The sequence below is a fragment of the Vulpes vulpes genome, chromosome X (assembly GCF_048418805.1).
Source record: "Vulpes vulpes isolate BD-2025 chromosome X, VulVul3, whole genome shotgun sequence".
NCBI lineage: Eukaryota > Metazoa > Chordata > Mammalia > Carnivora > Canidae > Vulpes > Vulpes vulpes.
Window position 1 is genome coordinate 38,396,684 of NC_132796.1, and position 23,772 is coordinate 38,420,455.

The window sequence follows — 23,772 nt, forward strand, 5'->3', positions numbered from 1 at the left end:
ACCAAGTTACTGAAACGTAATAAAATTTCCTGAGCTCTGACTCTGTATCAAGCACTTGCATCCATAATCTTAAGCTTTAGAAGAACCTGGAGGGGTGTGTATGAGTCAGTCTCTCAATGATCAAATGCTGCCAATGAGAAGACATCATCAGTTTAATAGCAACTTCATAGGGGGAAAAACACTTTTCAAGACAGTAGTTATAAGACGCATCTCAATTTCAAACATTAAAACAAGAAGTGAAAATAAAAGGCTCCTTAGAACACAAGAAAATGGAGTAGTAAGTATCCCATTTTACATATGAGAAAGGTGAGGGTTAGGAAGCCTTATCTGGCCAAGGACACATGGCTTAGAAGCAGTGTGAAGAAGAAAAGAAGAGAATGATCTGACCAGCCAAAGCTCCTGCACCACCGCATCCTGGCCTCCAGTTCCTAGGGCCCAAGAGAAGGCGGATGGTGGATGCTAAAGGAGATAAAGCCAAGGTGAAGGATGAGCCACAGAGAAGATCTGCAAGCTTATCTGCTAAACCTGCTTCTCCCAAGCCAAAGCCCAAGCCTACAAAGGCCCCCACAAAAAAGGGAGAGAAGGTACTCAAAGGTCAAAAGGGGGAAAGCTGATGCCGGCAAGGATGGGAATGACCCTGCCCAAAACCGAGATGCCCCAACAGACCAGGAACAGAAAGCTGAAGGCACTGGACACGCCAAGTGAAACATGTGCATTTTTGATAACTGTGTACCTCTGGTGACCACACAGTTTGAGATACTATTTTTTATCAAGTTTTATAAAAATGTAGAAACTTGTTTTGCTTTTTTTTTTTTTTTTTAAAGCTGCGTTAACCAGCACCCAGAACGCTTCGTTGTTGTTTTGGGGGAAGGGCGTATTATTACTAATAGAATATCTCTGGAGCTAAATGATATAAGGGGAAAAACATCTTTCCCTTCTAGTTTCAAGAAACTTCCTCTTGGTTCTCAGGAAGGGGGATTCTTTGATGTTAACACACATGAGCCACCTTGGCACAAATGCCTTGGTGGTGTGGAGAGACTAAGATTCATTTTTTACATCCTTTTCTCCCTCTCTGCCTTCAGCATAGATTTGACTCCCTTAAGCCCAGAGGCCTGTTGGAACCTGACCCCAAGACATGGTTCCCAGTATGTCAGGCAATCTGGAATTTACATTGTCACCACTGAGATGGCATCCCTCATATGAGTTCCTTTTTTAGTTTGTGGATCTTTGGATTGGCAATTCTACTATTCTCATTTCATTTCCTGAAAGTCAGGGTCGGCTTATGAAAAGTTGTTAAACAACATGTTAAATATGAGCTGTCAACCCTCCCTCTAAACTTTCCTTGTTCAGAGAATCACACAAAGACTTCACTAGGTTTCATAGTGGCTTTCTGCTTTTGGTAGCCCAAAAAGGGAATTTGAAAGTTGTTGTATACTGTTAATGATTGTCTGCCCATGGCCTGCCTGAAATACCATGATTGTTTGTGAAAAGTATCTTTATTTTTTAAAAGATTTATTTATTTATTTGAGAGAGAGAGAGAGAGAGAGAGAGAAAGCACAAGTGGGAGGCGCAGAGGGAGAGGGAGAGAGAATCTCAAGTAGACTCCACACTGAGCCCAGTGGGGGGCTCAACCTCACGACCCTGAGATCACAACTGGAGCCAAAACCATGAGTCGAATGCTTAACCAACTCTACCACCCAGGTGTCCTGAAAAGTATCTTTAAGAAGGCTGGATACATTGCATTAAAAGCTGTAATAAAGACAAGTTAGACAAAGGGAAGGAAAGTAATCATAGCAAATAATAAGATTAAGTCAGTTGAGTGGCGTTACCTTGTATTAAGGAAAGATGTTTGGCATGAAATTGGGTAGGTGATCACACTCTGCCTTTGGCTCAGGGGGTGATCCCAGGGTCCTGGGATCAAGTCCTGCATGGGGCTCCCGGCAGGGAGCCTGCTTCTCCCTCTGCCTGTGTCTCTCTCTCATGAATAAATAAGTAAATCTTTTTTAAAAATATTTTATTTATTTATTCATAGAGACACAGAGAGAGAATGAGAGGCAGAGACACAGGCAGAGGGAGAAGCAGGCTCCATGCAGAGAGCCTGATGTGGGACTCGATCCCGGGTCTCCAGGATCACGCCCTGGGCTGAAGGCGGCGCTAAACCGCTGCGCCACCGGGGCTGCCCTAAATAAGTAAATCTTAAAAGAAAAAGACTAGATATAGTTTAAAAAACAAAACGAAACAATATCACACAGCTTATTTCTGAAGTTGGAGCCAGAAATCGAATTCAAATCTGTTTGATTTCCACTCATCACACTACCTTCAATATCATAGCTCCTTGGTTTCCTCGTGTATAAAACAGGGATGGTAATAAGTGCCTCCAAAATTGTCATGAGAGAGAGTCAAACAGTATCTGTGAAACCATAAGTGCCTAGAGTTAACCAGTGGTATTATTCTTTTTTAACAACCAACTAACCATAGAAATGTACCAAGTGAGAAGTAAAGAAGAAAATTAAGGGGGCTGAAGATTGACAAAATAGGAACCAGGCAGACTTTAAATCTAGGCAGGACTTCTTTTAAATTGCCTTCTGGGAAAAAGGTCAGTCCCAGGATATGGAAAAGCCATATTAAAAATTTGGGCTCCAAGTGGTTGAGCTGTGGGTACCAGGTACCCCATTAAGGTTGCTCAAATAGCCAAAGACTTCCTTTGCCAAGACTCACCCAGATTAAACAATGACATTTTTCCAACTTCACTTGATAAAAATCAATCTCTTTATTAAAATGTTTAAACACAACTAAACGGAGAGTCAAAAAATAAAGAACAGATAAGGTCTGAGGTAAAGAAGGTCTAAATTCTGAATCGAATAGGCTTTTTCCCACTATCCCTTAATTGTTTCCATTCCTAATCCCTGTATTCTTTTACCCCCATGTTCCACTTTAGGAGGAAATGCTCACCTACCTAATTGCATGCCAAATTTCTTTCCTTAATACAAGATAAGGCCACTCAAATGACTCAATCTTATTATTTGCTATGATTACTTTCCTTCCCCTTGTCTAAATTGCCTTTGTTATAGCTTTTAATGCTGTTTTCTCCTGGTCTGTTTAAAGTGACTGTGCTCCTTTAGAAAGGACAGGCAATAAACTTTTCTCATTAGAAAAGCCATGCACTAAAGATTTCCAACTCCTGGCTTCCCTTGTCTTTCAAAACTCTGTTCATTTTCTGACCTGAGGAAATTCATTGGGCTTTCGTTATGGTGAGTATGTCTGTTAGTTTTGGAGAACTCCCATAATAAATTATCACAAACTAGGTGGCTTACGACAATAGCAATGTATTCACTGGGGTCTCCTGGGGGGCTCAGTTGGTTTAGCATCTGACTCTTGATTTTCACTCAGGTCATGATCGCTGGGTTGCAGAATCAAGCCCCGTATTGGGTTGCATGCTGGGCATGGAGCCTGCTTAAGATTCTCTCTGTTTCCTTCTCCCTTTGGCTCCTCCCACCCTGAAAGAAAGAAAAGAAAAGAAAAGAAAGAAAGAAAGTAAGAAAGAAAGAAGTAAAATATTCCCTCACAGCTCTGGAGGCCAGGAATCGGAAATGAAGGTGCCAGTAGGGCCATGCTCCACTGGGTTTCTAGGGAAGACTCCTTCCTTGCCTCTTCCAGCCTCTGGTTGGCTGCCAGCGTTCCTTGGCATTCCTTGGCTGTGGACACATCACTCCAATATCTGCTTCTATTTTCACATGGCCTTCTTCCACATTTGTCCTCTGTGTTTCTCCTCTTCTAATAAGGACATTTCTTTTTAAATTTAGGGCCCTAAACAAAATAATAAATAAATAAATAAATTTAGGGCCCTCTCAGTTAATCCAGGATGTTCTCATCTCAAGATCCTTGATCATATCTGCAAAGATCCTCTCTCCAAAGAAGGTCATATTCAAAAGTACTGGGATACTAAAATTCACATGTATCTTTTTGAGGGGTTCCCATTCAACCCCTGATGGTAACCAATAACCCTTAACCCTTTAAATCCTATAACTACTTTTCTCTTTTTAAAATTCTCCTGCATTTAAAATTTCCTGCATTTAAAAATTTCCTGCATATATCCTGCAGTATATATTTCCCATGCCATGGAATTAAAAAAAGACATTAAAAGAAAAAGATTTTATGTGTTCATTTGACAGAGAGAAAGAGTGCACACAAGCAGGAGGAGCAGCAGGGAGGAGGGAGAAGCAGTCTCCCTGCTGAGCAGACAGCCCAATATGGGGCTTGATCCCAGGACCTTGGGATCATGACCCGAGCCAAAGGCAAATAGATGCTCAACCAACTGAGCCACCCAGATGCCCCCAAAAGAAGACATTTTAAGTGTATATAGTACTTTAATGTCTGCTAGTTTCCAATATTTGAATAACACTCGGGAGTTTACAAAGTTCCTTTCCATTTATATCTTCTTAGGTGTAAGGAGCAATGCTGGGTGACAGGTCTAACAAATATTATCACTCTAGAGATCCAGAATCTGAGGTTCAAAGACTGGTCCAAAATCTCTTGTCACTGCAAGTCAGGGTTTCTTGAATCTTCATCTTTTTATCATATATCAGATAAGAAAAGTTCAGTTTTTTCTTAAGATTTTATTTATTTATTTGAGAGAGAGAGAGAGAGAGAGAGAGCAAGAGCAGGGGGAGAGGCAGAGGGAGAGGGAGAAGCAGACTCCCCCTGAGCAGGGAGCCCAATGTGGGCTTGATCCCAGGACCCCTAGATCATGACCTGAGCTGAAGGCATATGCTTAACCGGCTGACCCATCCAGGCACTCGAGTTGTTGTTGTTGTTGTTGTTGTTGTTTTTCATTTTAAATACATATAGAACATGTTCATCTTGAGCATTAATCTTGACAGGAATGAGAACCCCCACTAGCATTTAATCTTTAGCACTTAATTAGCCCACTCAGTGCAACAGAATCTAACACATGTTTTTGGAAACCATTTATTTGTGGTCATCTGGTCAAACATAACGTCTGCTCTCCGGCAACTCATTCTTATATAGTTATCTGGCTAGTATCAGAATGGTGATAGTCTGTGAGTGGTTTTCATGAGTATCTTCTCTCCTTCTGAAACTGAGGGTGTTTTAGATTGCTATAATAGAATAAAGTAGAACCATGGTGATAAATAGATGAGCTTGGTCTCGTAGGAGGGCTTCCCAAAGAGTGGCCAGAGGGTCACTTTACAAAAGGCACAAAACAAGGGCCTTCTTCCTTTCAGAAGGACTCTGAGTGCTAAAAAGCTGGCATGGAGGTAGAAAAATAAAGACTATTATTTTCCCATGAACTTGAGAGAGAACAATGTACAATCGTCATAAGTAGTGTAACCTTTGGACCTCTCTGGAATGCAATATCCTTTCCAAGTGGGCAAACCCTTGATGGTGTTGATTCGGTTTTGTGTTTGCTTCTAATAATAAAAGGGAAGTGGGAGATTTCTGGTGGCAGGCAGCCTAACCATTCATCTACAGATTTGGTATGTGTGTATGTATTTACTTTGAATTATGTAAGTTATTCTTGTTTAATCATTTATATTGACTTTAAAGAAGGAAACAGTACCTATGCGAACAGTTACATTTATCATGCACCATGTTCAGAGATTGCTTCAGACGTTTCTCATTTCAAAGAAAACAGTGATTTGTCTAATCTCAATCAAATCCAATGTGCATGGAACAGAAGATCACAGAGCTACAGATGAAATAAATAGCACTTGCTGGGGCCTTTGAGAGGCACATAAATTATGAGGCAGGAAGTTCTTCAGTAAATATGATGCAATGCATATCTTCGTGTGCTGTCTGTTCTATGGGTGCCTTCTCCCGCCCTCTGTCTTTCTCTCTCCCTTTGTTTCTCTCTCTCCCTCTCTACCCCTGCCCCCTCTCTGTCTCTCTGTGTATCAGCAGGCCAAGAGGCTCCAGACTCACTGCCAGCCTACATTTTGGTAGTCTCCATGTGCACAATGCCATACTCTAAGATCCTTTAAGAAGACAAGATGAGCTCCTAAACACAGTTATTATCACAGCCTGCGACCTGAAAGGAATATTCTATGATGATCAGAAGCATACTGAGCAGAAGTGCAGTTGCTGTGGTTCCCTGATTCTGGAAAGGTGTTGAATACCCTGATCAAAACCCTGACCCTTATGATGGACACTGGTGGTGCATCATCCAAACCCCCTTTCCCAGGCTAGTACACCTGGTCCTTAGCTGCTAGGAATGGTGGTTGCTGAAAGCAACACAGCTTCTCCTTTCCCCAGAGAATTGCTCTTGGTCACATGGAGCCATCTGGCAAGGGAGATTATGTCCTACCCCAAAGCCAACAACTGACTGGCTGGGAAGCACAAAAGGCAGGCTCCCTTTGCCTCAAGGTGCAACTGTGTGGTGCATTCAAGCTGCAGAGCTCCCTGTGGGATCCAGTTGAAGCTAATCTCCAGGTGAGACCACCATGTTTCTTCACATTTTCCCCTGCTCTTTCCTTCTTCCCTCCCCCTCATTCTCCTGAGAATGCTCGCCCAAGAAATCCCTGTCCCAGGTTCTTCTAGAACCTTGTTGAAGACACGTCCTTTACCTGGAGAGCAAGAGCCATCCTAGACTTCAGAGATGCTGTCTTTTTGCAGCAACCCACCAAGAGGACCTGCACTCTGCACTCTGACCCCTGACCCAAATCAGGTTCTCTCTCTCTTTCTCTTTCTCACCCTTGTAGCCAATGAGCCCCCAAATAAAACCTCTATCTCTTCAACGTCTTGTTATTCTAAGCCCTCCCCAGTCACCAACCCAATTTAGGCTTTCATGGCTTAACTAGGTTAGTGGCATTTCTTCCTAACTGGTCTTCCTGACTTTGGGCCTACCTGGTATCTCTGAATGATGAATCTGATCATGATGCTTTATCCTCAGACACTCTCATTGGCTGCTATCAGAATAATGGTAATAGCCACCCTTTATTATACACTAAGTGATTTACATTCATTAGCTTATCCTGTGAAGTAAAACTGCAACGAAGTTATAATTATCCCCTTTTGTAGGTAAGAACATTGAGTCTCTGGAAGGTTAAGGTCGCCCAAGGTCACAGCTAATCAAGGGTTGATCTGGAAGGTGTTTTAGCGACTCCTACACCATGCTGTTAATCTCATCACTAGGTTGCCTCTCAGTAAATCCAGACTCAGCATTCTGGCTTTCAAAGCCCTTCATGGACAGGACCCAAAATAGTTTTTCAAATTTATCTTCCCCAGCTCATCACACTCCACACCTCAGCTCTACCAGACAATTAGCCATGCCTTCAACACACTTTGAACACCCCTCTTTCCTGCTCCTGCTGATTTATCTGACTGGAAGTCTATTCACCCACACCTCCACCTGTCACCCTAGTGCATTCTCTTCTACAATGTGACCTTGATCCTTGAATCTTGGCTGGCTGTAGTGACTCTCTCCTTACCAATAGGATACGGCAGAAGGGACGTTGTGTGACTTCCAAGGCTAGGTCAGAGAAGTCCACAGTTTCTGCCTGAGACCACCATGCTATGGAGGACACATGCACCCCAGCGGCAGCCCAGCTGAGTTCTCAAATGAATTCTGGCTGAGAGCCAGCATCAATGCCAGGCTGGTGAGTGTGCCATCTTGGAAATCCAGTCACTGGAGCCTTTAGATGACTATACACCATCACGTGTGATCACAACCACGTAAGAGACCTCCAGCAAGAGCTGCTCCCCTGAGACCTTCTTGAATTTCTAAACATTAGATTTTTTGATAATTAAAATGATTGTTTCATGCCACCAAGTTTTGGGGTAGATTACACAACCATAGTAACCATGACCTCCTTACAAATCTTCCAGTGCCCTAAGTAAATGCCAATCTCTCTAGGAAGCCTCCCTAGTCAGATTTAATTTCCACCTCTGGATACTCTTATAACAATCAGTTTCTCAAAAATATTTATTGGGCAGCCCGGGCGGCTCAGCGGTTTAGCGCCACCTTCAGTCCAGGCCCTGATCCTGGGGTCCCCGGATTGAGTCCCACGTCAGGCTCCCTGCATGGAGCCTGCTTCTCCCTCTGCCTGTGTGTCTGCCTCTCTCTCTCTCTCTGTGTCTCTTATGAATGAATAAATAAATAAATAAATAAATAAATAAATAAATAAATAAATAAATCTTTTTAAAAATATCATTTATTAAAGCTGGCCTTATATTAGTTGTTTGTGTGTTTGCCTTTTCCCTCTAATCCACACATTTTGAAGGTAGGAAGAGTGCAGTATTGATATTCATTAATCTTTATATTCCATTGTTAGTAAACCTGTGCCTGGTACTAAGTAGACATTTTAATAAATATTTGTTGTCCTTACCTAAATCGAAGAGATAAGGAATATCTTATTCTCCACTAATAGGAGAGACTTGCAAATCTTCTGTTGTAGAGATTTATAGAGAATCATAGCCTTTTACTGTACTCCAGACCCCAAAAGACCAGTAAAATGTGCCAATAAAAGAGTAAAAAGCCCCTGTGAAATAGGAGAGACAGTATAGAGTCCTATCATGGAAGAGAACGGGTTTTGCCGGCCTGGGTAGAAATGTCAGCTCTACTGCTTATGAGCTACACGATTGTGGTAAGCTACTTCTCATCCAGAACTTCACTTGTCTCCTCTGGAAAATGGGTTAATAGCCCCCTCCCCAGCAAGAGTTGTCCTGAGGACAAAATGAGATAATTTCTGTAAAGCACTGAATTTGATGTTTCAACAATAAGCTTTCAATAAATGATGCTTAACTCATATCAGAAGCAGTGAGTGCACATTATAATGTCCAGGACAGCATCAATTTCATAGTTTCATTCTTAGAGAACACAATGATTTGTCACATAAAACACATAAAATTACTATTTGTAATTGTCCTTTTAACTATCCCCACAGACCATAAATAAACCTTTGCCAGATCCTTTGTCTTGATTTTTGTTTGAAAAAATATGGTCACCATGCCCATAGACCACAGGACCAAAATCTCTGGCTTTTTTTTTTTTTTTACAGAATCTATCTATCTATCTATCTATCTATCTATCTATCTATCTATCATCTATCTATCTAGGAGAGAGAGAGAGAGAGCGAGCATGAGCGGGGTGGAAGGGCAGAGGGAGAGGGAGAAACAGGCTCCCCTGAGATCATGACCTGAGCTGAAGGCAGACGCTTAACTGACTGAGCCAACCAGGCACCCCTAAAATCTGCTTTTGATGATTCACCCCCTGTGCTGTGAGGACCATTAGGGACCAAGCATTAGTCACTCTTCCACACTCCAGTGGGACACAGAGGAAGAAAAGTATCTTAAGTTGGAGTTGGTTGCCAGCTTCTGCTCTGACAGCACTGACCTCAAGTTGTTGCCATGGTGGCTTGGACTGTAGACAACACTTCCTAGGGGAACTAGATGAGGTGTGACCCCTAAAATGTCATTTAGAAGCAAAATGTGACATTACCAAATAAGGCTCAATTCCGGGGCTCACTATTTACGCCATTGAGTTCCCGAGGGCACCATTCATAGGATATGATGTAATGATATCCCCTGGACATGTGCACCATGGCAGCCTGGATCCCCCTGAATGTTACCTGTGTGCATGTGCCCTTACTGAATCTGCCTTCTCTGCTGCAGGGGAAGGACAAAACAAAGAAAACAAAAAAGCTTGGAGCACACTCCACTCCAATCTGTAAGTTCTCTCAAGTGTGAGTACCAAGAAGTTCTTTATTGTGGAAAGGAGCACAAAATAATTTGTGCAATGATTACTCTACAAGGTGTAAAGAGATACTCTGCAGCCATTATCTAACATGAAAGGCTTGAAACAGATCTAAGCTTCCTTATTTTTCCAAAGCAGAGAGAACTCTTTCAACACAAACTTTTGTTAAATTAATGCTCCAGGTTTCTTTTCTCAAGAAAATCCTCCCTTCCTCCACCAAAACAAGTCAGCAAATAAAGTTGTTCATAGCCCTCATCATTATGCAACATCGACATTTATGAGCAGGACATCAGTGGGGAATATAGTGAAAGGAGATAATTTGAAATGTACCCCAAAAATGCTTTAAGGCATAATGGAGGGCTTAAAAGACAAACACACAAACAAACCCAACCCCTGGCTTCGTTCTTAATGTGTGCATTTTGTATTGTGGATGGGGGTTCCTTTAGGTGGCGTAGACAATACATAGCCAATGGTGATTCAAAAAGCTGGACTGTACTCAAATAAACCCAGAGGTATGGAATCTTCTAGCAACGTGGGTCCTAGAACATCTTGCTTAAGTCCATCCTAATCCCTTGGGCTCCAGCCTTTCCATTTCTTTTTATGCTTTCTTCAGAGGAAGTGGGAAAGGGATCCCTGGGTGGCTCAGCGGTTTGGTGCCTGCCTTTGGCCCAGGGCGTGATCCTGGAGACCCGGGATCGAGTCCCACATTGGGCTCCTTGCATGGAGCCTGCTTCTCCCTCCTCTTGTGTCTCTGACTCTCTCTCTCTCTCTCTCTCTCTCTCTCTCTCTGTCTATCATAAATAAATAAGTAAATAAATAAATCTTAAAAAAAAAACACAAATGAAATGGGAAAGCTTCTCACCCCCATTACAACCCCTTGCAATACAGGGAGTCAGCCCTTCCTTTTGGGGACAGGTCATTGGGTTCCCAAACATTTGCCAAGAGAAAACCCTGCAACCCACATGCTCTGGCTTTCTTTTATTGGTTGTCTTTCCCAGCTCCTGAACAAACTGGGGGGCAGAGGGGAAGGAAGCATGGGCCTTCGTTAGTATAAAAGAACTGGAATAGGACAAGGGGAAGAAGTAGCCTTCTTCTGTACTAAACATAATTCCCCAGTGTTGAAACCTCTCATCATGATCAATAAGAGCGCTCTGATAATAGCCGAAATTCCTACTCCCTTTCCAATACTCTTTACAGAACCCAGACCAGGGACCAAACCCATTGACTCTTTATGAGGACTTGGCAAGATAGATATTATTATTTTACTGAAAATGAAACCATGATTCAGAGATAAGGTCATTGAGTTACAAGTCAGCAAGAGCTGGGATTGGATCCCCAGTCTGCTGACCTGGAAGCCCACAGCCGGCTGCCTCTAGCTTATGCAGCCCATGCTGCAGCTTAAACCATATACCACCTAAGAACATTGGTTGAGTTTAGATCCAGAAGCAGAATCTCTCTGTGGATCCCAAAGATCTTCCTCCCATTTATGTATCCTGTGCTTTGCCAAGATTTCAGTCCTTACATTTTGTTTTATCCTAAAATATACAAACCCTTCCTAACCATTCCCTTTGCCTATAAACCACGCCCCCCCCCCCCCCCCCGCCACAAACACACACGTCACCTACTTTCCAGCACTCGCACAAGTGGAAGGGCCATGAAGTTGGTGGTCACATGGCCGTTGAGATGGAAACATAACTTTTTTTTTTAATTTTTTTTTTTATATTTATTTATGATAGAGAGAGAGAGAGAGGCAGAGACACAGGCAGAGGGAGAAGCAGGCTCCATGCACCGGGAGCCCGACGTGGGATTCGATCCCGGGTCTCCAGGATCGCGCCCCGGGCCAAAGGCAGGCGCCAAACCGCTGCGCCACCCAGGGATCCCGGAAACATAACTTTTTAAGCAGACATGTGTCCCTGTTCCTCTGGAAACAAACAAACAAAAAAGTACGGGTACACTGCACCAAATGTAGCATCCCCAAAACAAGATATGGCATATGGCATATATTCATTGGTTAACTGATACTTGGTGAGAAATTAAGATTATAAGATTTTTTCCCTAATATTTTCTTACATTACTAGAAGGAGTCTACATTGGTACAACCTCTATGGAGGGCAACTGAGCAATACTTATGAAATCTATAAAATTTCCATGTGCACATACCATTTGTCTCAGACTATGTTCCCTAGAAACAGAGGCTGCAACAGGGATTCTTGTGCAGATGACTTACAGAGGGAATGTTCTCCAGAGAAACCTGCTGGGGAGTAAAGGAAACGAGATGTCAGGACAAAGAACTAGGGAAAGATATGGCTTCAGATCCATCTAGTCTCAGCCTAATCCCATAAGGTGCCCTTGGGTGGGATTGGACCACAGAGGCCGTCCTTCCCAGAGACAAAGAGGTAGGGCCACTAGACCCACACATCTGTTAGTCATTGGCCAAGGGCTGCCCCAGAGCAGTGTGTGACTTCGAAGACATCTGCAGGTCCGGCAGCAACTGTCAACAGCAGTGGTGAGCTTTTAGCACCCACCACCTGCTGCAGGTAGGGTATGGGTATGCCAGTCCCATAGAAGAGTTCTGGGCCAGACACCAACAACATCTGTCATTGCTGGACCCAGCTGTCCCATGTCTAGTCATTTATCCTCAGTATGTTTGCACTTGCGCAAAATAATGCATGTCCAAGTTTATTCATCGCAGCATTGTTTATAATAGGAAAGGGCCCGTCAATAAGCAAACTGGTTACTTACATTATGGCACATCCATACAACGGACTATTTGGTGGATGTAGGGAAAGTAAGAATAAGGAAATTGGCCATTTATGGATATAGGATGCTTTAAATACATACTTCCATGTGAAAAAAAAAAGCAAGGTGCGGAATGCAATATGTACAGTATGCCACCATGTTTTTTTAAAAGATTTTATTTTATTTAAGATTTTATTTATTTATTCTTGACACACACACACACACACAGAGAGAGAGAGAGCACACACACACACACACACACACAGAGAGAGAGAGAGAGAGAGAGGCAGAGACACAGGCAGAGGGAGAAGCAGGCTGCACGCAGGGAGCCCGATGTGGGTCTTGATCCCGGGACTCCAGGATCACGCCCTGAGCCAAAGGCAGGTGCTCAACCGCTGAGCTACCCAGGCATCCCTATGTATTTTTTTTAAAGAACATAGATGCATATTTGTTTATATATGCTTATGTTAACCCTAGAGAAATAGACAAGAAATTGGAAACACTGTGGCTGGAAGACAGAGTGGGAGGGAAAGTTTATGCTGTATATCATTTTATACCTTGTAAGTTTTATGCTATATGAATATATTACCTATTCAAATGAAATGAATAAAGATGGATGGATGGATGGATGGATGGATGGATAGGTAGGTAGGTAGGTGGGTAGATACATAGATACATAGATAGATACATACATACATTGATTTGCCCTGAAACCCAGCCAGGACTTCCTGCTACTTCTTTGACAACTAAAAGAGGCAGAACCATAGGACATTTTAAAACCCAACTCTCTTCCTACTCAGGGGTAAGTAACTTCCTTCCTGATGATTGCTGATGTATTCTCTACACTTGTGTGTAATTTGTTTTAACCAATAGCTTCTTACTTTCCAACTGCAACTGGCTTTCTTTTTGAATTCTGAGCCAAGCTATAACAGAAAGCCAGTATTTCCTAAAATGTATTAAATTTAGGCTACATAGTTTTCTTTTTTTTTTTAAGATTTGTTTATTTATTTTAGAGAGAGGGGTGGGGGAGGAGGGACAGATGGAGAGGGAGCGAGAGAATCCCAAGCAGACTCCCCAGTGAGCGTGAAGCCTGACATGGAGCTCTATCCTAGGACCTTGAGTTCAGGACCTGAGACAAAATCAAGAGTCAGGGCAGCCCGGGTGGCTCAGCGGTTTAGCGCCACCTTCAGCCCAGGGCCTGATCTTGGGGACCCGGGATCGAGTCCTGCGTCAGGCTCCCCGCATGGAGCCTGCTTCTCCCTCTGCTTGTGTCTCTGCCTCTCTCTATCTCTCTGTCTCTCATGAAGAAATAAATAAAATCTTAAGAAAAAAATCAAAAGTCAGTCACTTAACCAACTGAGCCACCCAGGTGCCCCTAGGCTACATAGCTTTCTTTCTGTGCTGTAGAACTTATCAGAGACTTTAATGTTACAATGTGCATTTTGAATCTCCTTAAAGATGAATTCTCCCTAAAACTATTTGATTGCAGAACTAGAGAAGGGCTCAGCTGGGCAGTTCTTGCTTGAGCTCCCTCAATGACTGAAGTGACCTGAAAATTTGACTGAGCTGGACGTCCAAAATGGTTAAGTCACATGGCTGGGAGTTTTGCTATTGTTGGGGAGTTCAGCTGGGCCGTCAGCTGGAACACTTCCATATGGCCTCAACACCATATGAGTCTTAGGGTAGTTGGATTTCTTACATGGCACCTGGCTTCCCCACAGCAAGTGTCCTAAGAACCAAGCAGAATCCTCAAGGCCTTCTATAAACTTGCCTCAAAAGTTATGCAGCTCACTTCTGCTGGAAAGAATCACTGATGGCAGCCCTGATTCAAGTGGAGAGGCCATAGAACCCACCTGGGAAGAGCGTCAAAGAATTTGTGGACATGTCTAAAAATTGCCACACTTCATTATTTCTGTGATTGTACAGATGGGCCCCAAGAAGAATATTTCACACACAAAAAAAAACAATTGAATCCATGCTGCAGAAAAGATAAGTAGTAGTATATGCATTTCAGCCTCAGATACAGGGTTTCCTGAAGTACTCAGAGGATGCTATATAAACATGCAGTGACATTTCATCAAAGGCAAAGCTGGTTTCTGCATGAACGTGCTCTGGACTATGAATCATGTCTATTTATCATGGAATCATGCCATGTGTTAACTGCATGTTTCACTGACTTATTTTTGAAAACTGACAGATAAAACTGGTTTCAAGATTAATTATAGTGTATAAGAAGGAAAGAGCTGTCAAGTGTTCTATGTCAGTCTATTTAATAATCATACCATTTGCAACTACGAAGAAACTATAGCATTTCTGACCAATTTCATCATGTTTATGAGGATTGAACTGTGCATCCTTTTCGAAATGAAAAATTTTTTGGTATGTATGTATGTATTTATTTTTGAGACAGAGAGAGAGGGAGAGAGAGAGAGATGGGGGAGGGGCAGAGGGAGAGGGAAAGAGAGAGAGAGAGAATCTTAAGCAGACTCCCCGCCCAGTGCGAAGCCCGATGAGGGGCTCGATCCCATGTCCCTGAGATCATGACCTGAGTCCAAATCTAGAGTCAGATGCTTAACTGACTGAGTCACCCAGGCACCCCTGTAACAAAAATTTGAGGGGTTGAGATGATGTTCTGTGGTTTACTTCGACAAAAAGAACCCAAAACCCGTTAATCTTTTTTAAAAATATTTTATATATTCATTATATATATATATATATATATATATATATATATATAGAGAGAGAGAGAGAGAGAGAGAGAAAGCAGAGGGAGAAGCAGGCTCCATGCAGGGAGCCCGATGTGGGACTTGATCCCAGGACCCAGGGATCTTGCCCTGAGCCGAAGGCAGATGCTCAACCACTGAGCCACCCAGGCGTCCCTCCATTAATCTTAGTAGGAATTTTCAGTCCTCTGTTTTGATCAATATTACTTCAGTCTTTCAATAATATTTGTCTATGGAAGTAAAGTCAAAAATCCAGATGAGAGAAAATGTTGACTTCCTTTACCACCTACCTAAAGGAAGAAAATGCCAGTAGGATTTTATTTCATCAGGACAATAAATCAAAAATGAAGACCCCCCACTTAAGCATGGTATAGTGGCAAAGTTCCTTGTCAGCAAGTCTGAGGATTATGTAACCACTACAGGCACCTTCTGCCCAGTCCAGTAAAATGACATTAGCAGCAAAAGCTCAGAGAGTTTGTGAGTAATGCATAATTAACACATTTTGGAAATCATGTGGCTAAGGCAAGTAAAACTTTCACAAGCTCTTAATGTACAAGAAAGATTTTACATATTCTGTGAGGAGAGGAGAGCAAAACAGGCTGGCTGCAGAAGAAGTTTGAAAAAAAAGATGGGATCATTTTTTTTTAAGTGGGAAAGAGACAAGGGTCTCTGTCCCAGGTCCTTGTGCATTGGTTAAGCAGATTGGTCAGGGAGCCAGAGGAGGCGATAGAGTTTCTGTCCCCAAGCTAGAAATAAGGACACCGTTAACGAGCCAGCACTGAGCAAGAAAGCTGGGGCAGGACAGCGGATTCTCTCTCTCTATCTCTCTTTTTTAATTTATTTTTTTATCGGTGTTCAATTTGCCAACATATAGAATAACACCCAGTGCTCATCCCATCAAGTGCCCCCCTCAGTGCCCACCTCCCCTTCTACCACCCTTAGTTCGTTTCCCAGAGTTAGGAGTCTCTCATGTTCTGTCTCCCTCTCTGATATTTCTCACTCATTTTTTCTCCTTTCCCCTTTATTCCCTTTCACTATTTTTTATATTCCCCAAATGAAGGACAGCGCATTCTCAATGGCAAGTGGTAGCACAAAACTCAGAGGGCAGAAACAATGGGAGAAAGCTATGGAGTGGGGGCTGATTTGCTCAGGAAAGCTGAAGTTATAAGAAGGACAAACCGTACTGAGACACTAGGCACCATGATCCCAATCACGGGCTAGTGTGAAAAGGGCTCTTGTCCCTTTACTAAGAATGGTCCAGTTTCACGACCTCCCGTGTTTTCCTTGTTATTGATGAGTCTACAGGGGACACTATGTGGACCGTGTTAAAGATTCAGCAGATCTTAAAACTGGAAAAGACCTTAGAGATCATTTGGCCCAGCCATTTTCACTTCGGGAGTCCTCTGGCTCTCAACACAGGACAATTTTCTTGTCTTCAAAGGTTCTCGGGCTGAATTGTTTGTTGGTGACTTTGCATGGTTGCCTCCGACTTCTAAGGTCTTCTCTGCAAACTCCATTTTCTCATAGTTCTCTGTGAACTCCAGACTTTTGGAATTGCCCAAAACTTCCCACTGGGTGGTCATTGCACCCAATTGCCATTGCTTCCCAAACTTCTCAGGTTTCCACTTCGCTGCTGGAGAGAAAGCTGGTTGGGTCATTTCTGGACACTTGAGACCTGTAATTTCCTTGAGGACTTTCTGAGAATCACCTGCCCCCCAGCCAGTGCTTCATGTGGGAAGCATTGCTGACTGTTAACTCCAGCCTTCCACCCACAGCCTTCAGACCCTCATTCCCCTAGCTTCGCCACATCACATAAACCCTCAAGCCCTTAGTTTCCTGGAGTACATAGAGTGGCTCTTTTTTCCTGACCAAACCCTGTCTTCCTGTCAAAATTTGCTTAGATTGAGAGGTATCCAAACCCTCCTGCTGCACAGTGAGAACCAAGACTGCTACTCAGATGCAGGAGTTCTAGGATTGGGAACTCCCACAGTGTGAGGTGCAGGAATCACAAGCACATCGGACCAGGGAATGCCCAAAAGACATATATCCACTATGCCTCTTGATTTTAAGTATTAGGAACGCAGGGCAGGGCACCTGGGTGGCTCAGTGGTTGAGTGTCTGCCCTTGGCTCAGGTTGTGATCCCAGGATCCTAGGACCAAGTCCCACGTCGGGCTCCCTGCAGGGATCCTGCTTCTCCTTCTGCCTATGTCTTTACCTCTCTGTATCTCTCATGAATAAATAAATAAAATATTTTTTAAAAAAGAGAGAAACCCACAGGAACTAGCTTAAGCAAAAACATATGAGAGAGGTATTATAAGAATACTAAGGCGTGTCCTGGAATCAAAGATAGAGTAGTTAGACAAACTTCAAGAATAGTAGAGAACAGGGCTTGAGGAAAATGGGGAACCCATGAATTCCTCCCTCTTCATCCTTAGATTTGTTGCTTTTCTCTGCATTTCTGCTCTGTGCCTCCCTTTCCCTGCAGAAATATTTTCTCTCTATCGCAAGCAAATGGAGCAAAGATTCTAGATCAGTTTATATAGAAGAAGCAGGTAGAACTAGGAAGAGGGCCATTATTTTGCAGCATTGGGAACCTGGTAAGAGAGAAGTCTGAACTGGTGCAGAATTACAGTCCAAGAGATGCCCCAGGTTCACTGTGGAAGTGATGGTTTCATTTTCCACGCCCAGACAAAAATGGTTCATCAATAGTATACAGAGTAACAAACCCAGGAAACAGGGTGTGTGTGCCACTTTCATGCAATTTCCTGCTGCAAGGGGTGCTGAGTTGAAGCAACTGCCAAACCTTTCGACAAAGTCAGAATGTAAGTGAAAATAAAACAAAGGAAGAGAAAAACAAAAAGAAAGGAAAAGGCACTCCAAATGAATGTGCAAACAAAAATTCTAGAACACATAACGAAATCTTCTGTTAAGGAAAAAACATCTAACAAAACAAACTGTATGAACTCAGTGCAAGTGATGTCAATGGAACAGAAGGAGACTTCAGAAGAATTATGTTTGAGGTGCTCTAGATCAGTGAAGGCACAACATGCATTAGAAAGCGGGTGGTGATAGGGATTTGTCTGGGTGGCTCAGTTGGTTAAGCATCTGACTCTTGACCTCAGTTCAGGTCTTGATCTCAGGGTGGTGAGTTCAAGCCCCACATTGAGCTCCATGTTGGGTAAGGAGCCTATGTAAAAAAAAAGAAAGAAAGAGACCAGGGGTCCTTCTCTTCACCCTGGGCTTTTGACTACAAGCACTTAACCCCTCGGTGCCACTTCACCCCCAAAGACCCACCTTCCTTGTCCCTGAAAGCCATCTGTCCCATGCAGGACAGTTCCTTTGCCCCGGTGGCTCTGCTTGGCCATGGCCCCAGAAAGCCTGGTCTCCTTTTCTCCTCCAGGTTCTGGGCTTGGTGAGCACTCTCCACTGTGCCTCAGATGGCTGCTGTCATCTGGGAGACTTCTTACAGAAGGTCTTTTCTGTTTTCCCATGGTTGTGAGTGCTTTTTGTTAAATTGACTATATTTTAGAGCATTTTAGATTTACAGAAATACTATTTGGAAGATACAGAGTTCCCAAATGCTCCCCCTTCCCCACCAACCCAGGTTTCCCTATTATTTCTATCTTGCATCAATGTGGTAGATATGTTACAATGGATGAGCCAGTATTGGTACACTATTGTGTGTGTGTGTTTTTAAAAGATTCTATTTATTTTCTCATGAGAGATACAGAGAAAAGCAGAGACACAGGCAGAGGGAGAAGCAGGCTTCCTGCAAGGAGCCCGACTTGGGACTTGATCCCAGGGTCCTGGGATCACAGCCTGAGCCAAAGGCAGATGCTCAACCACTGAGCCACCCAGATGTCCCTGGTACACTATTGTTAACTAAAGTCCATGGTACAAATGTACAGTGACATGGATCCACATACAGGATAGTTTCACTGCCCCCAAAATCCTTCGTGCTTTACCTACACATCCCTCCCTCCTACCCAACCTCTAGTAACTACCGATCTTTTTACTGTCTCTATAATTTTGCCTTTTCCTGAAGATCACATAGCTGGAATCACACAGTATGTAGCCTTTTCACATTGGCTTCTTTCACTTAGCAACATGCATTTATCCATGCCTTATCATGACCTGATAGCTCATTTCTTGTTAGCACTGAATAACATTACATTTTTAGCTATTCACCTACTGAAGGACATTTTGATTGTTTCCAAGTTTTGGAAATTATGAACAAACTATGAACAAGTATGCTGTAAGCTTCCATATGCAGGCTTTTGTGTAGACATAAGTTTTCAACTCCTTCAGATAAAATACTAAGGAGCGCTATTGCTGGATGGTATAATAAGAGTATATTTAACTTTGTAAGAAACTGCCAAACTGTCTTCCAAAGTGGCGTTACCATTTTACATTCCCACCAGCAATGAGTGAGCATTCCTGTTGCTCCACTTCCTTGCCAGTGTTTAGTGTTGTTGGTGTCCTGGATTGGGGCCATTCTAATAGCGGTGCAGCGGGGTCTCATTTTTATTTGCATTTCCCAAATGACATAGGATGTGGAGCATTTCTTCATATGCTTATTTGCCATCTGTGTATCTTTTTCTGATGAGGTGTCTGTTCAGGTCTTTTGCTCATTTTTTAACTGGGTTGCTCGTTTTCTTATTGTTGAGTTTTCATTGAGTGCTCTTCTTTAACAACTGGTTTTCAAAAAGCCAGATTTTTCTTTTTTAAAGATTTTATTTATTTATTCATGAGAGACAGAGAGAGAGAGAGAGAGAGAGAGAGAGAGAGACACTGGCAGAGGGAGAAGCAGGCTCCCTTTGGGGAACCTGATGTGGGACTTGATCCCAGGACCTGAGAGCCCAAAGCAGACACTCAATTACGACCTGAGCTAAAGGCAGACACTCAACCACTAAGCCACCCAGGTGCCCCGAAAAGCCAGATTTTCCAAGTTCTCCCAGGGCATTAGCTACCAGCCACCACAGTGTCCCCTGAAACATTTCACAGACCTTGAACTAGGATTTTCCTTCTCTTTTTTGATTCATATGGAAGGTTTTTGATCTGTGGACTCGGACTGTGGAACTGCAGGGGGCACCACTGGTAGACTAGCCTCTGGGTCCAGTTGATAACAAGTGCTGGCCAAGCCTGCTAGCGAGGGAATAGTTGCAGCTCACTGTGCTGTTGCACTTGCGACAAAGAAGCCAAACAGTCACAGTTGACAACACTTGTTTGTAGTCATGTCAGAATCTCCACAGGATCCAGTTCACCTCTTTCCCGGGCCCTCTGAGTCTCACATTTTTAAAGAAATCTGGGCAAGAGGAAGTTGGGGGAGCAGAAGAGCACTGAGATTCTAAGCTGGCTGCAGCAACTGTTCAGATTACACTCGTGTGTTTGACCCAGATGATGAGCATACCCAGAGTTCTACCCAGGATTAGTGGAAGGTGTGCAGGAAAAAGTAGAAGGTCTTCAATCTGGAAACGAGGGTGGAAAGAATCATGGAAAAGACCAGATATGGGGCTCGATTGGTATGGGAGAGAAGTATGATGAATCTGTTTCTTCTGCCTTCTGGTCTGGGCTTGAAGTGTATGAATGAGCTTCTTTCTGCTTCTCTGACCACAAAGTATGGAACACTTTACATCAACCTGAGAACCTGCAGCTATGACAAGCATCAGAATCTGACAATGACTTCGTTAAAGGAAAGCAGGAAAATTATCAAAGAAGTTGAAGGAAGGTAGTAAGATGAGAAAAAAAGATGACCTTTTCAACAGGGAGAAGAAATGAACAAAGCTCTGGTTTCCCTAAACCGGTTTTACAGCTCTCAATGGTGGGAAGAAAAAGAAGAGGAAGAAGGATGAGGAGGAGGAGGGGGAGGAGGAGATGCCTGGGTGGCTCAGCGGTTGAGTGGTTGAGCGGTTGAGCGTCTGCCTTCGGCTCAGGGTGTGATCCTGGAGTCCCTGGATTGAGTCCCACGTCGGGCTCCCTGCATGGAGCCTGCTTCTCCCTCTGCCTATGTCTCTGCCTCTCTCTCTCCGTCTCTGTGTCTCTCATGAATAAGTAAATAAAATCTTTAAAAAAAAAGAGGAAGAAGAAATGCCCAAGGGGCATTAAGTGATTAAGAGATGGTAAAGAGATATCAGAAAGATAAATAACTCCCCCAAACAGGCATGAGTATAAGCCTGTGGGAATAGGAAAGCATCAACCTTCCCACCAGAAGGTTGCTCTCCACCTTCTGCTCTGCTTCTGACAATAATTTATCCAGGAGGTCACTGCCATGGTCCCTTTCACTGATTTGGACTTGAAGTAGCTGCCCAGTGAGTCTCTGGAAGGAAGACCCCCCCTCTGTGATACAGATGATGCAAGAGATTCCTATGGGGTGGGATTGGACCAGGAATTCAAATAGCTCCCTTCCCTCTGCAAAGGCCTGCCGGTGCCCTGGAGAGGTGTACTGAGGAGCTCGTTCAGGCCACCAGAAGCGTCGAGGGAGAGTGCAAATGAAGTTTTATATATTTATATATAAATATATATTTATATATATTATATTATTATTTATATATATTATTATTTATATTTATATATATTTATATATATTTATTTATATATTTATATTAATGGGCTCCTAGTAGGCATAGAGGTTCAAACCTGGGAGCTGAGCAGCCCAGTCCATTCTGAAGTGCTTGGCCTTGGGACTTCACTCCTGCTCTGCAGCAAGGGCGTCCTGCTCACACTTGCTCAAAAACTTCTCTGGGAGCTGTGGGGTGCATCTGAAGGAGCCTCTACAGAAACTTAAAGAAGCTATTGGCAGGCCATTGCCAGAGCAGATGGCCAAGTACCAGGATGAATGCCAGGCACACACACAAGCAAAGATTGCAGAGATGCTGGAAGAGGAGAAAGACAAGGAGCAGAGAGAACAGATTTGTTCTGGGAAAGAAGAGGAAAAGGAGAACAGAGGCTGGAAGAATTCGGATAGTAGGCTGAAATTAGGGAGGTCCTCAGACAGCTGGTGGTCCGGAAAGAAACAAGAGCCATTCTGGGGACTAGTAGTGGGAAAGCTTTCCTGGATGTCAAGGTCCAAACTGGCCCCAAGACTGGGTGTAGACCACGTCTCTGTGTGAGGAGAGAAGACCACACCATGGGCTGCTGACATCAATCCTGACCAGGAAGAAAGTAATAACTCCTTCAAAGTCAAGGTGAAGGAATCCTAGCCCAAGCCTCATAAAATGGTCCACATCCTATCAGCCCAAATTGGCAGCCCCATTGCTTTGCATAAAAGTCTCAGGTCTTTATGTATCAAAGTAAAAAAAAGGTATTTTCCAAAGCCCAACTCTCTGGACCATCACGCTCTAGCTGTCTGTAATCGCCCTCAATTTTCTGGTGGGACGAACAGTGACATGGGAGCAGTCTGAGGAAGAAAGTCCCAAGAGCTCTGATCACAAGGAGCACTCCTGTCTGGCTCCCCACAACAAAGCTTTCCAGAAGAACAACAGTCTTAACTGCAGCACCACAGAGCCTCTGCACCCAAGTCAGTCTTGGACATTGGACAGCACAAAAGTTTGGAATACAGAAGCTGATGTGTTTCTGAGTTTCAACGTTGTGGCAGACCAGCTTGTATACCTACAGTGCAAATCTGCCAAACACCCTGGTAGTTGGTCGGAGTCCCTCATGCAGTCCCAGAAGCCAGCGACTACAAGCAGACCCCTGGGATGACCATGGTATCCATCCCATCCTCAAATGGTGTGTTCACTGGGACAAAAGCCTAGACAGAAGCCACAACCAAGAGAAGTAGCTTTGTCTTTTTGAAAATATATTAAGAGCCCTTAATTCATACTCCTTATGGGCGATCAGTTTCTCCTCTGTGTATGACAACGAAGCTCTTTTGCAGACTTGCAGATTTATCAGTGGTGAGATAACTGTGGTGGGATTTTATTTCTTTTTAAGATTTTATTTATTGGGCAGCCCTGGTGGCTCAGCAGTTTAGCTCCGCTTTCGGCCTGGGGTGTGATCCTGGTGACCTGGGATCGAGTCCCACCGTCGGGCTCCCTGCATGGAGCCTGTTTCTCCCTCTGCCTGTGTCTCTGCCTCTCTCTCTCTCTCTCTGTGTGTGTGTGTGTGTGTGTGTCTCATGAATAAATAAATAAAATCTTTTTAAAAAGATTTTATTTATTTATTCCTGACAGGCACACAGAGAGAGGTAGAGACACAGGCAGAGGGAGAAGCAGGCTCCCTGAGGGGAGCCCAGTGCAGGACTCCATCCTAGGACCCCGGGATCAGGACCTGCACCCAAGGCAGAGGCTCAACCCTTGAACCATCCAGGTGTCCCAGCTGTGGTGGGATTTTTAAAGGTACTTATTTGAGGCTCAATTCTCACCTCTGAGCACTTCTCAAAGAATTTTTTTGAAAGACATGGCTGTTTTTGAGACACAGCCAGTTTTATTTAGTCAAGCTTTTTGCAGTTGGATTCAGTAAATCTGTGTCATTCTGACTTAAAAGTCATTTGGGCCCAGAAGACCTGATTCCCCAATTCAGCCAGAGTTCCAGTTTTGTTTTTGCTAGAGTTTGTACAGCTGGACCCCAGAGCTCTGAAGCCCTTGTTGGTCAAATCTTCA

At 43.5% G+C, this 23,772-nt stretch overlaps 2 pseudogenes; both read left to right on the forward strand.

Moving 5' to 3' along the window:
• The first annotated feature begins 449 nt into the window (after positions 1-449).
• Positions 450-20,950, forward strand: LOC112929959 (ubinuclein-1-like; annotated as a pseudogene).
• Positions 20,947-22,873, forward strand: LOC140593706 (ubinuclein-1-like; annotated as a pseudogene).
• Positions 22,874-23,772: the final 899 nt, after the last annotated feature.